The 15153-nt window shown below is 39.2% G+C and overlaps 1 long non-coding RNA gene across 1 annotated transcript in view; it reads right to left on the reverse strand.

Annotated features, from left to right (window-relative positions):
- LOC136011303 (uncharacterized) overlaps window positions 1-14933 on the reverse strand; it is a 28680-nt gene extending 13747 nt beyond the window's left edge. Inside the window, exon 1 of the long non-coding RNA XR_010611320.1 lies at window positions 14848-14933. This is a non-coding gene — a long non-coding RNA (uncharacterized LOC136011303). The remainder of the gene's footprint in view (window positions 1-14847) is intronic.
- Between the last annotated feature and the right edge of the window lie 220 nt (window positions 14934-15153).

The raw sequence follows: 15153 nt of genomic DNA on the forward strand, positions 1-15153 counted from the left end.
TGATTATTTTTTTTCCTCACATCAGAGCCAAAAAGGAATTAAAAAAGCTTTTAATCACTGTAAGAATCCTATTTAATCAGACTACTGTCTGGTTTCATTTCTTCAGTGGCAAATTAACATAATCACTGCTTGATTTAACTAGGATACCATCATATTAAGTTTCACAGTTAGTTGCCTATGTCTGTCTGTTACGAAACCTGCTCATAGAAAAGGGTTGAAAAGAAGTCCCAAATACAAAACCTGTGACCAAATTTTATGAATACTCATACTCAGACTTTGCTATCCTGATTTTCTGAATGTGCATGTTTAAATAATTACTATTATCCTACGAAGCACAAAGCGATTCTGATGATGCAAACTTCAACCTAACTGGACCAGATACTAGAGAGGAAAGGAAGATGAAAAGATGAGAATCTGAAGGAGTTGGGGCCTTTTTCTAGAGTGGCATGATTTACATAATGATATTTTCTACCTTTTTTTTTTGCCAGGGAATTCATTCAGACATTGGATTCACACCTTTTTGGCTAGCTACTTTGAAATTCACAAGCTAATTAAAATCAACCCACTGTTGAATTTAGAAAGACAAACTAATCTCATTGAATGGTTTGAGTTAGAAGGGACCTCAAAGATCATCTTGTTCCAACCCCCTTACCATGGGCAGGGACATCTTCCACTAGACCAGGTTGCTGAAAGCCCCAAATCACAGATAAGACACAAACTGGTAAATGTGAAATTGGTTGTAACAATAATATTAGTGTAAGCTTAAACTCACAGCCCAGTGGAGTCATGGCCAGAGGATTTTTCTGAAACCATATGGTATCTGCCATGAGAATGTGGAGAAATATTGTTCTGAGACACATAGCTGTCTGAAGCATGGCAGATGGAGGAAAGAGTACATGTGCCAGCATGTCTAATAAGCAAAGAGACTCTTAATTCCTCTGCTGTTTTTTTAGATGGCACTTGTTTAAAGGCTGATCCAATGTCCATGGAAGTGAAGCGGAGTTTTTCTGCTGACTTCTAGGCACTGGCCTCAAACCCATGACACAGAAAAAAAAAAATCTATATTGGTTTGCTGCAGAGCTGAGTTGTTTGTAAAACACAGGCAAGAGAAAGGAATGGACTGAGAGCAAGGTGGAGACTGGGCTACTTCTGACCATTAACTGCTCAGGGTCTAAAATGAAGGGGATGTTTCTTATTCAGGCTAGGGATGCTCCTGGGTGTTCTGTTGATATAACATGCACACTGGAAGCTGGTTTAATTTTCTCTCTCTTCCTTTCAGAAAATATTTCTTTTCCTCTCCCAGTTAAAGCTCTGCCTCACCTCCTGTTCCTGTGTTGTCATCTCTTCTCCACCTCCTGCTCCTGCACATTGACGCGCTGCAAAACATCAGCCTGTACCAGGGATCTCAGTTCCCCAAGGATGGCTTACTCTCACACATCAGCTGCCTCAGTGGGTTCAGTAGCTGAGTTCCATCCTCTGCCAGCTCTCCTGCTCCCAGAGAAAACACAGGCGTATAGCTGAGGGACAGTCGCCCACTTGCCCTGAGCACTGCAACACTCAGGAGCAGTTTCTTCTGCACAGGGGAGAGCTTGCTAAAAGGATATACAGTGCTGCATAGGGATGCGGGCTCAGCTGAGCTGCAAAGAAAAGAATTAGTTTTCCTTTACTTTGGGAAGGAGACAGCAGACTGTGTAGGAAACCTCTGTCCCAGGTCAGCACTGATCTTGTTAATTGCGCCTGGTCATGCTGGACACTATCTGTCAAGCTGACAGCTGCCAAGACAGCCCTCTCACAGCCCAGTGTAACCAGTCACACATGTTCAACACTGCCAGTCTGTACCCACGGCTGGCCTAAGCTAATCCTTGGATTGTGGTTAGCAACAGACTAACGATGTGTGATTTTCTGAGGAAATGCTATCAGACCAGGGGTTGAAGAAAGAAAGCATTGTTACCTCTTACATATGGAGGTACAAATACACGGGTGACGACATGACGGGCGAAAGGGAGAATTTGGGGCAAGACTCAGAATGCAATCCTAAACGTTGTCAGCATCATAGGGCATCTAACTCAAACTGGAAAGGCACTCAAAATCAGATCCTATGGCTGTCAGCCAGCCAGTTCTAGAGCTGAGTGGTTTGGATAACTCCTCCTTTTCACTGCTGTGTGCTTGGGCATATCCAAGTATTAGAAAAAGAAGGAACATTTCCAGAAAAGCTGAAAAGACCAGAGTGGACATGGTCTGAGCTCATCTTTCACTCAAGGAGAAAGAAAGATGCAGCGAAAACCCTAAAAATGTAGCTTTTATAAGCAAAACCAGAAATAGAATCCCTACACAGCATAGTTAGAACTGCATAAAGGGCAGAGGACTCACACAGATGTGCATTGCTGCTTGGTCCTGTGATGGGCACACAACTAAGCTTGTAAAGGCTTGAAAACAACAGCTTGAAAAAAACAAGAATATGGTGAGAAGTTTTATTGTTTGGGGTTGGTTGTTTTTTTTTTTTTTTTTTTTTTTATTTGTTTCATTTTTGGTTTTGTTTTGGGTGTTTTTTAGGAAATTTTACTTTTGGAGACATTTCCATATTCTAAGAGCACACAGGCATATTCACACACTATCTGGTTGTTCCCCTGACCCACTGGCTTCAGCTCAATAGCTTCACTTTTAGAATTATTAGCTAATGGAAAGTTAGATCTTTAAACCCTCTTTGCCCTCAAAGATTTCAATTTGCATCCATGTTCTTGATTTAAATTTAGGTTTTGAGGACTCTGCCTTGGAAAATCATAGGACACTTCCTACTATCAGAAGATATTTGGACAGAGCAGACAGTGCAGGACCACACATAAAGTTTTGAGCACATGTTCAAGGCAAGGGTGTAATTCAGCTTTTAAAATCCTTTGTAACAGCTCTCACAAGATGCTTTCTAAAAGAGTTAAAAACCTAAGCAACCAAAAATGATATTCAGAATTTTCTACTTTGATTTTTTTTAATACTTTTGTATGAAAAAAAAAAAAAAGCGCCATTTCCCGACATTGGTTTACTTTGTAAGTTTCTTTTAAATTGAATTGCTGGCTTTGCTTGATATTTTCTACTTCCCACTTTTAACCACATTCATAAGCCACTAACATTTGTAACATCTGAGAAAATTCACAGTCAGAGAACCATTAGAGTAAGCCGAATGAGACACATTGCCTGTTTAGCCTTATATATTGCCTGCAGGAATAGCTTTTGCTTCCAGGGAAAGAAACTCTACTTAGCATGTAGATGTTCAATTATTAAATGTAATGACGCAGAAGAAAAACTTGTTCTTTTCTGTCCCCTGGAGATAAGGAGCTTATGACTTCAAGAACAATGGTAAATACCCCAAAGCTTGAATTCTAGATCATAGCATTATATCTACAGCTTTGCAAGTCAATACAGAATTCCAGCTTGCTTAGCAAACCCCAGCATTTTGTCTGTTGAGATGTGAAGTGACTGGCAAACACACTCAAATTTAAAAGGAAAAAGTATATTGAAGGACATAAGCACCTCACTAAAGGACTTCAGGGTGTGGTTGATGAGAAATTTCACATGAGCTGGCAGTGTGTGCTCGCAGCCCAGGAACCAACCGAAGACAAACCGGCTGCATCAAAAGGAGGTGATTCTGCCCCTCTAGTCTGCTCTTATGAGACTCCACATGGAGCACTGTATGCAGTTCTCAACATAAGGACGTGGAACTGCGGGAACAAGTCCAGAGGAGGGCCACGAGGATGATCAGGGGACTGGAGCACCTCCCGTATGAGACAGGCTGAGAAAGTTGGGGCTGTTCAGCCTGGAGAAGAGAAGGCTGAGTGGAAACCTCATAGCAGCCTCCCAGTATCTGAAGGGGGCCTGTAAGGATGCTGGGGAGGGACTCTTCATTAGGGATTGTAGTGGTAGGACAAGGGGTAATGGGTTAAAACTTAAACAGGGGAAGTTTAGATTGGATATAAGGAAGAAGTTCTTTACTGTGAGAGTGCTGAGGCACTGGAGCAGGCTGCCCAAAGAAGTGGTGAATGCTCCATCTCTGGCAGTGTTCAAGGCCAGGCTGGACAGAGCCTTGGGTGGCATGGTTTAGTGTGAGGTGTCCCTGCCCATGGCAGGCAGGTCAGAACTGGATGATCTTAAGGCCTTTTCTAACCCAAATCGTTCTATGATTCTAAGAATGAGAAGACATTTTTCTTTGATTGCCAGCTTGAAGGCAGGTCAGTCATCGCTAACAGACAGAATGCAGATGTTATTTCTGAAGTGCTTAACTCAGATATGATGTATAATTCTGAGGGATTTTGTCAGTCCTGGGGTTGAGTTCCTTGCATTTGTTTTCATTGTATCTTAGATTAGATCCTGCTGCATGCAGGTCCACCAAAAGTCCACTTGGGAGCACTCCATGTTACCAGCCACCAAGCCACAATGCTATAGTCCTCCTAATAGCCCTTCTGAAAACAACATGCATTGTTGAACCATGGAGCAGACGGGCAAGATCAGCTTCCTACTTGAACTGAAAAATACCTGTACTCTTGAGGCTGAAAGCATCAGCACCTGCATTAAAATTTATCATTCATTTTCCCTAAATAAGATAGCAAAAGACTGTCTTAGAAAATTTCTGTCATATAAAATACAAGCTGCCCTGCAGAGAAAAAAAGTATTACTTCAAAAATCAGGAGAGCTTTATCACTGTGCGCTTGACCACATTATCAAGAACTGATCTGTGCATACATATACTTTAGCTAATTTGTTTCATCTAGAATTTTAAGAGGATATGTAGAACTTCTTACATAAGGATGACTTTTGCATTTCAGGTAGTACACTACAAGCTCTCCAAGAAATAGAATGAAGCTGATAACACAACAGAACTCTTGAAGAGACTTTCAATCTCAAAAGGAAGAAACACACTCTTTTACTGGCAGAGTTCATTGAAAACCAGCAAAGCAAAGGAAATAAATTATCCATTGGTTGGGAATACTCTTTAAAAGTATTCCTGAAGCATCAGCTCCAGGGAGATAATTTCCCTTGGCAGTGCTATTTCATTCACAGAAAGAAATATATTATGGAATTGATCAATGTGATTTGGTCCTGAAGTGGCAGGGGTCCAGAACATCAAGATCTATGTACAAAGCATACATGAGCTCAGTGGGCCATGGGGCAAACATTTTCATTATTTTACTCAGAAGAGAGGCTGGTAATAAGCTTATCATAGAATGGTTTGGGTTGGAAAAATACTTAAGATCATCTAGGTCCAAGCCCCCTGCCCTAGCCCGGGACACCTCACCCTAGACCATGTTGCCCAAGGCTCTGTCCAGCCTGGCCTCGAACATTGCCAGTGATTTACCCTTTCCAGTGCCTCACCACTCTCACAGTAAAGAGCTTCTTCCTTATATCTAGCCTGAACTTCCCCTGTTTCAGTTTAAACCATTAGCCCTTGTCCTGTGACTACATCCCCTCGAAGAGTCTGTCTTCAGAATCCTTGTAATCCCCCTTCAGATACTGGAAGACTACTCTGAGGTCTCCACACAGCTTCTCTTCTACAGGCTGAACTGCCCCAGCTTTCTTAGCCTGTCTTCATACAGGTGGTACATACTTTTATATCAGGAATGTTAGATACCTTTCATGCTACTTTGTAAAGATTATTTTATATTTATGAAGTTTTTATTTATTAATCACATAGCAAACAGATTCCACCTACTCCAGAGTCAAAACAATAAGCAATAAATCACAGCAACAGTCAGGATAGCAAAGTTGTTGAGGAAAGATTGTATTTGTGCTGAGGAGAGACATATTTCCAGATGCCATTCCCAGGATGGGTTCTGAACCATGCAATGAATGATGAATGATGAATGGCATTACTGCTTATCAGCTTGGGTTGAATAATGGGCGATCACGGACAGAAGCAGGTTTCAGGAAATGCTGTAATATTTGGAGAAGGGGTTGTGGAAATGCCACCATACTCCAAGGTCTCAGCACAGGGAACGTGGCTGCCAACGCAGTGTATCAAACCTGACACTACAGATTTGCACTCTCCCTGTATAATTGCATGTCTTGGACAATAACCCACAACTCTTTCAATATGGGGAGCCTGGGCTATCACATCAAACTTAAAGCCAGAGATTTGGGTGATACTAGCCCAAGCATACCAGTGTAGTAACAAATAAAAGCATCTAAACACGTCTGCCCAGAGAGCTGTATATGAAGATATGTCAACATCTGCCATAAAAGTATTGTGGTAGAGTATTGACTAGACAGCTCCTACTGTTGGCTTAGGGAAAAAACAGGGCCACTCACAGGCGACAGGCATGTGCTGGAAGATATGCAGATACAGGTATTACAGGCTTCCAGCAAGAGAGGATAGAGAGGATACCCTGTTTCACACTAACCATGAAAGACTCACTGAGAGCAGATGGGGCATACAGAGAGATGGACATACTCACCACATGGTGCTGTTAGTGCAGAAGCATATCTCAATCTAGGCTTAAAGAAAAATGTCAGACTGAACAGGTACTTCAGATATGAATAAGAACTACTATTCAGGACTGATGAGTCTGGATCATATCAAGCTCAGGAAAAGAGCATATGGTGACAGATGTTTATCATGACCACCACTCGATCATACTCTAAAGGAATACTTTTAGATATCTATGTCTGTTGTCCTAAAAAACAAAACAAAATACCTGAAAGGCCTGAATATCTTCATAGAGATCTGAAAAAAAAAAAAAAAATCTCTGCTCAGGATACAAGGTACATATCAGATAGTAACAGTAAAGGGCGAAAAATGATGGCTACCGCTGAACGGAGGACAGTATCCACCCTTAACATAACATTGTAATATATTAAAAATATAAACAAAAGAAAATGTCAGTCTTGAGATCTTCAAATTTTTCCTATTGTAGGAGGAAATAAATGTTTTCTTAACAGTGTGCAGTGGGGTGCAGCAGAAATTGGTTTCAGTGCAGAAAACCTTCTTCAAGGAACAAATTGCTTTGAATTATCAAGGGAAAAAAAAGAAAAGAAGAAAAAAACCAATAAAAAAAAAAAAGAAATCCTGAATAGAGCCTTAATTATACATCTTGAATAAGTCAGTTCTCTGGCTGTTTTTGTTTTAATGTAATTTTAAAGCAAACTCCTTCGAGCGCTGTGGGGAGAATGTAGATGATAAATCAGACTGCTCCTTAACTGCTGTAATTCTAAGGTATTTCGCATTTTTTTCTCAGATCATGTTTTAGGTCCTTTTTGTTTGTGCATTGGGGATTGACCCCTTCAGGTGAAGTGGAAGGTACTAAATCTCAATTAAATACAACAAAAGCATGTATCAGTCCAACAGTCCATCTTTTCTCTCCCTTTCCTTAGGCAGTACATAGCTGATTTTGCAGGAGGGAACCCTCCAGAAATTTGTCTCGGTAGCAACATTTTTTTTTTATCCACTTTTTGATTATCAAAGACTTGTACAGCTGCATAACAGTTGTGCCAGCTTGCCTGCTGTCTTTACACTTGGGCTGCGAATTATGTGTCAGAGTTCTGAAGGATCTCCTGCAGACCTTGACTTCCTTAATTCAAAATAGTTCATACACCAGACTCCTACATACACAAAGCACTATGATGGTTGTCCTTCTGTGAAACATCCCATTGCCTGGGATAAAGCATATAAGATTTTGAGAAGTGGGTTTTGATGCTTTATCTGAACACAGTGTCTGGCCATTGTTTGGAAGTGTGGCATACCTTCCTCTCCAAAAAGCATTCCTTTGATCCTAGCATTATTTTTTTCCCTGACTAAAAGACAGCCATGAAAGAGAAAAGAACAAAATCAAAACAATTCCTATCCATGCAAAGATTAGCACTAAAAGCGTATTCAGATTCTGCAAAATTCCTAAAGTTTCACTACTGGCTTCACAGTGAAGAATATGGACTAAATCTCAAGACAGAGGAGAACAGTGGGTTACAGTGAAGATTAAAGTTTCCTGGTACATGAAACAAGAGAGAACTAAGTAATGTGCCCAAGTGTTAAATCCACTTAAATGCCAGTGTTCAAGAAATCTTACAGTAGCTGGTGGAACTGCTTGTACATCTTCAGCTAAGTGTACGTGTAGCCTAAAAAGTTATTAAACAAAAATGTATGTCAGTGTCATATATCCCAGTTCAGATCAAAAGCTAAAGTTGAAAGCAACTTATTAAACCTTATCTAGATATGTTCAGTACAATATCTTTTATTTTCAAATCATGCTGAAAATTTTAAAATTATTGTTAGGATCTCTAGGATCCAGTAGTTTCACGAGCAAAACACTTTGTCCAGTTTTGTGTGTTTTGGAATAGAACTTGAACACATGGAAGTACAAAAGCCCCTTTATTTTAAACTTATTTGGAGGCTAGTATCTATTATGTCTGATAGGAAAAGAGAAAATGGCCTCAAATTACACCAGAGAAGGTTTAAATTGGATACTAGGAAAAATGTCTTTACCAAAAGTGTTATTAGGCATTGGAACAGGCTGCCAAGGGCAGTGGTTGGGTCATCAACCCTCGAGGTATAGATGTGGTGCTTAGGGACACAGTTTAGTGGTGAATTTGGCAGTCTTGGGTCTCTAAGAGAGGATCAGGATGTAAGTTAACTCATCAGAATGAAATTCAAGTCACTATTTGTTGTTCAGAACAACCCTATCAGGGAACAAAAAGCCAAATGGACTCTTGACATTTACAGCTTACTACATAGACATCTTCCTGCCTAATTATAAAGAAAAGATATTTGTAGGAATTGAATTTCTTTCTAGTTTCAATCTCTTTTGGGTTCATATGCAGGAAACTTAGAGTTAGAACTTAATATTTGGGATGGAAAACAAAATGCTTGTAATTGTACTTGTTTTTTTACCGTCTGTTCTTAAATGACATTGTTCCCGTGTTCCTCTGATGTACTTCACTTCTGCAAGCTTGTTCAAGGGCACTAGGGCAAACTCTGATCTGAACATTGAAGTGATGTTTATGACTACGTGCAGATTAAAGCTAAAATGTCAAAATACAGAAGGAGACATGCTAAAGGGTAAGTATTAAAAAGCAGTAACAGAGAAAAAAAATTGCTTGGAGCAGGTCAATAGTTCCATTGAATTTCTTTATGCCAAAATGTAGACATTTGCTCTTTGTTCCAGGAAAGCAAAAAATAAAATCAGAAAATAGTTGAGAAAAAAGAAAGAGCAGAGATCTCAATTCTACCAATATTATCAGTAATTATTGTTTATCTCAATATTTTATCCCAACAACCAGCACATTCTCATCTTAGAGTCTTCCCACTCAGAGCTACTAGTAAATATAGCAAGCAAGAAATTATTTCTATGTGTATCACAGAAAACGTAAGTAATAATGTTGGGGATTTTTTTCCAGACTACAATGTTTTAAGTAATATTTTGTGGGGCAATCCATTAATTTGGGCACAAAGAAACAGAAAATGAGTTCCAATGAGGATTCATTTAATCTGTAGTATAGAAAAGCTAATAAACACAGACAGAGAGAAATGAAAGTGGTAAATTACTTGAGAGATAAGCAGGAGTTTAAATAAGAGGGGTAGATGCAGACAAAACAGCAGAGAAAGTTGTACTCTAATAATCAAACCACAACCAGAATGTGAAAACTTATATCCAATGAAACCAAAAGTTTCAAAGACTTCTCAGAATTACTGATTGAAAAATGCTTGGGCAGCCTCTTAAACCTCAAATATTCCCAAACACTTCCCATTATAATTTTCCTGTTGAAAAGAAGCATTTCAGAAGTTAAGCCTAGACTTCCATACAACATAAGCCAAACAGCTCTGCAATGGAAGTTACAAAAGCAGGTAAATTGCCTCCAGCCAGCACTGAAAGAGCCAAAAGAAGTGGCTGTTAAAGCAGTAGGGTGCTGGGGTTGTCTCTGTACCTGCTCTCAATATGTGATGCAAGGAAACCCTACAGTGAAGAAACTTGCACTGCTTCAAATCTCTACTCAAGTCACTGATGCAGGATTTCTGTAAGGATTCCAGCAAGAAACAATCTCATTTTATTTTTCTTCATCTGGAAAACTGGGTCAGTAATTTGTTTTATTTATCTTTACCATTCTGACTAAAATTCTCCAAGACAAAGACATTCTTTCCTCCACTGTAGTTAACTTAAACCTTCTTTCAATCAGGTGCTCTTCAGAATAGAGTTGTAAAGCCACACCATTAAACATCACAGCCAGATTCAAAGACAGAATTTGTTTTGTGGCAAGCTCTATACAAAAACGAAGATTTCTAAACAGCGGTACATTTTATGACATATATGTCAAGCTAGGAGAAATTTAAATGATCATTTCCATGTGTCCATCTATTTCCACCCTCCCTTCAAACACAGATGTAAGACAAACTGTTACAACTTACTTCCCAAATGCAAGATGAACTGAATTGAATCCCAAGCTTTGTTCTCTCCGTCACTTAATATACCTTACTCATCTTTCAGGTGAATTCACTGAATGTTATTCAGATGCCTGGAGTCATAATAATGTTTCCTATAATAAGTTACAAACTATAAAAGCAATACATTGCCTGACCAAATCCATTATTCCTTCTTGCAGATGATATATTTTCTTTTGAAATATTATGTAGTACTAGGGTTGTGACGTTGAAACCCTTCCAAGTAACAAGCTGTAGATGGTTTTTGCTATGAATGGTTAAGTGCTTTACCCCCATCTAAGTCCACACTAGGATGAAATGGAGACAATCAGAAATGGCTTTTGACAAGACAAACTAGGCCAGCAGACGAATAATGTATAGGCTGAATATTAAAACTATCACCTGAGGGAAAGCCTTTTTACATTCATTGTTTATTGTGATTTAAAAAATGGAACATTCCAATGAGAAAAGACAGACAAAATTTATGTTCACAACTCAGCTGTAAGGGCAACGCTTCTCTAGGATGCAGAAAACAAGTTCATATTCCTGGTCTGAATCATGGATTTTCAATTCCTTTTCTTAAAGAAGTACTCTAATCTTGAAGTTGGATTTTTTTGCATTTTTGTTATCATTTGCTTTCTGACAGAGTTAGGGTTGTTTAACCTGGAGAAGACTCTAGGGAGATCCAAGTACCTAATGTGGGCTTACAAGAAAGCTGAAGAAGAATTTTTTACTAGGACTTGTGGGGACAGGACAAAGGGTAATGGCTTTAAACTGAAAGAATATGGATTTGGATAAAATGTTAGGAAGAAATATTTTACTGTGATGGTGGAGAGGCACAGGAACAGGTTGCCCAAGGAAGCTGTGGCTGCCTCACCCATGGCAGTGTTCAAGGCCAGGCTGGAGGAGCTTGGAGCAACCTGAACTAGTGGAACGTATTGCTTCCCATGGCAGGGGGTTAGAACTAGGTGATCTTTAACATCCCTTCCAACCCAAACCATTCTATGCTCTTGTGTTTCAGTGAAATTCCATCTAAGGTCCTAAGGTCAAGTTGAAGGAAAAATTAAAAAAATTAAAAACCAACAAACCAAACATTTTCCTCCAAGACCTCCAGCACATCAAGACATTCCTAACCAATTCCAGCTCTAATAGCATCTCTTGACCTCTTGTATCAATTGACTGGCTTGTTGTGACTCTTCAGCTGTCTATAAGGTCTTTAGGATTTAACTAGGTCACCAAGCTCAGAATACCCCATGTGGAGAGGAAACTTACAATAATACAAAGACATTCCTGCAAAATTAATCACCAGTCCCTTTGCTCATATTCCCACCAACAGCAGTAGTTTTAGTAGCAGCTTTTGGTGGAAAGAATATTTGCCCATTGATCTCCTGAGTTAGCTCAATTTATAAACAGTAATGAGTAGCAGCAATTGATGCTCACTTCAGCACTAGAGCAAGGAATTTGACCTTGTCACCAAGTAAACAGGAGTTCATAGTCAATGTGTTGACTTTTCATATAATACGAGTCAGAACTGTGAACAAAGATAGTTTGGATGACCTGACTAAGAACCTTTGTGAGATACAGCAGAGTAAATTTACAGCACAGCTTCTGCTTTCAAAGGTGCATTGTCTGTTTTCATGATGGGCATGCACAGAGACCAAAAACTCTGTAAGTTCAAATATTACCTTATTTTTTTAATGCAGTGTCCTAATGATAAAATGAAAGTCAATTTTACCTACTTGGGAGGAAGGTCAAGTTGTCAGTTGCAACATTGCTACTTGTACATTTCAAAGATGGGGGGAAAAAAAAAACCAACTCCAGCCAAAACAACAAAATCAAAAACCCTCCACTTTGGAACTGTTTGAAAGCTCTGTGAAAACAATTATTTTTTTTTCCCTTTTCTGTTTTTGTTTGTTTGTGGGTTGTTTTTTGGTGTTTTTTTTTTTTTTTTTAAAGTGGTTTGCCAAGGGTTGCTCACAATTTTCTCCTCCCAGCCTGGATTGCTCAACAATAAACCTCTCTTCAAAGTGGTTTTGAGAACCAAAGGAAGCTTTTGCTGCTCTTACTTTGAGATTCAGAAAAATGACACCTTACACACCTACAGTTCCCACAGTGCTTTGTTATAGTGTGTTGTATCCACCAAGACAGCATTGCATGCCCCTGAGATTGGCTGTTTGAGGAGAAGAATCACCACCATGGAGTGCCTTTCACCGAGCTGACTGAACATACAATTTGTTTCAGCCTGGACACCTTGCTAGGGATGGGAAAACCCAGTAACTTCCCCAGACAAGCCACAGCAACTTTCAGTACTTAACAGACAGACAAAAACACAAGAATGGCCACAAAATGAGACCATGGGTTCACATAACACAATATCCTGGCTTTCTCATGAAATTCAAGTACTTCGTATGGTGAATTCAATAACAGATTGAAAACTGTGAAAGCAACTGGATTTCTGTCCTTAAAGGGAATACTTCTTGTGTCTTTATCTGACCCTGCTACAAAGCCTTAATTTGGCTGGAATGTCTCTCTGAAATAAGAACATTTGGTTTGTTTATGTGTTCCCCTGATGCCACCCCTGGGACTCACTGTCGCTTTGCTTTGTGCAGCAACCACAAAGTGCAGGACTGGTTGAAAGTGTTGTATGCTATCTTGCTCTAGAAACTGAAGATCCACTCACATTTTACTTGTTCCCATTGTGCTGCAGAGCTGATCTTCCTTATAATTTCCAAACAGATAAGGGATCATCATGTTGTCTTTTCAAATCAGACTGAGCAAGAAAAGTCATGCCTAATCAGTGATGTGACACAATTTCTAATGAATAGCACATTTTCAACTTAGGTTGCCCATCAGCAAGGTACAGTGTGAGCTAAAAGAGCCCGAGTGCTCATGAGGAGGTTTTGATAGGTGAGCCTGTGCTGCAGAGCCAAGAGTAGATAATAATCCTGGAAGATCTACCATGGCTGAGAGAGCAATTTAAGCAAGAAACAATGTACTTGACTATCTCCCCATGAATCTAAGCAGCAGAGAGGCCCACACAGCCTGCAATAAGCAATGTACAATCCTGGACACAGCAGGAATACCATGTGGATGTTCCAAGAGTAACAGGGAGAATCAGGCTTTTTCAGTTAACTGTATCCAGCAACTAAACTCTGCATGAACACAAGAAACAGGAGACAGAAAGGGAATAGGAAAGAGTCAGGAGACTGAAGCCTATGCCAGCTTGGCAGCTGACTTATTCCCTGTCCAAATTGCTTTACATTTTTATACTTAATTTCCCTTTATCTCTTCCTGGTCTTGACCTATCCTGTTGAAGAGTAAGAGCTGGAAGAGAAACTGATTTGTCTTTCATATGTTTATATAGTAATTAACAAGCCATTACCCTTTGATTAGGCATATAACAATAGTAATAAAGGGTCCAGTTTTATTCTGATTAATCTTGTCTAAAAGTAATTTCATACACTTCTTATTTTGACTCTCTCTAATAAGGGAGTATATGGGCATAAGCATTAAAGGAATCTTTGCCTGTTTATTTCAACTGAACCTGCATTCCAAAGGGTAGTGCCAGAAGCTGAGGTTCAAAGCCAGCACCACTGTTATGCCTAAGCCTACCATTCTTCATAAATAGCTTGATACAAAGTTACATGTTTATATTCCTGTATTAATTTAAAGGCTGATGTATCAAAATATTTGACTTTCTTTTTTTATAGATTTAGTAATGAAAAGTGGTCTAAAAATAACATGCCCTATGAGATTTGTATTATTAAGCCATTTTTATCAGTGAAATGTTCTGCTTCTCGCATTGCTAAAATGATGGGAAGATAAAATAATAATAAAATATATCTCCAACAACTTGCCAAGTTTGTAATTACAAGATTATAGGGCTGGAATCCTTCAATTTATTTTCTGCTACATTTAGCAAATAAGTGGCTATTTATGCTTCCTTTCCCAAGCTCTGTTCCACTCTGTAACACTCAGAAAACACACTGTTGTTTCTTCTTATTTCCAAGCTCATGCCAATAGTCAGAAATATATGGAAACCAAGAGATATAGAAAAATTTGTCCTGACTTCTGGAAGAAAGTATGTAAATGGGGGACTCCAGACCCAAGTCCCGACATTAAAGACTATCAGAATTTCCAAATCTGAGCTTTTGTTAGGAAATGCTGAAATAAAGATTGCCTCTTGTTTGCATTAAGCAGTATACACTATCTGGTACTGTCTTTGAATGCATAACTTGGGTTCCAAGCAACTAATCACAATCCAGTTACTCTCTGTAGCTGTTCGAGTGCACATTACCCACAGAGAAGTGCCCATAAACTGTAGCACTGGTACTGTCGTTCAAAGGACACAGGATTAAATCCTTTCAAGAACATCTAGTGTGCTATTTAATGTTTTAAGGAAAAGCTTCCATTAAACAATTTCACAGCCTATTATAAAGCTTCTTCATAGCACTTACCTTTACTTGTTGAAGCAGAGGTGATTGGTGCTCAATACTCATCCATAAGAGATTAGCTCCCAAGCACTCACCACTGATCACTACACAACACCTAAAAACAATGGCTCAACTACAGCAAGATTAAACCTACAAGACTTTGTACTGATTTGAATTCTGTGCAGATGGTTGCAGGGAGTAGGTAATTGATTTGGGTTTACATTCACCTGCAGGACTGGGGATGAAATTCACCTGTAGCAGAAACAATCTCTTTAAGATACAACAATTCCTAAGTAGCATTTTGACTGGATCCTAGTGTTTTTTTGTACC

The sequence above is a fragment of the Lathamus discolor genome, chromosome 3, assembly GCF_037157495.1.
Source record: "Lathamus discolor isolate bLatDis1 chromosome 3, bLatDis1.hap1, whole genome shotgun sequence".
NCBI lineage: Eukaryota > Metazoa > Chordata > Aves > Psittaciformes > Psittacidae > Lathamus > Lathamus discolor.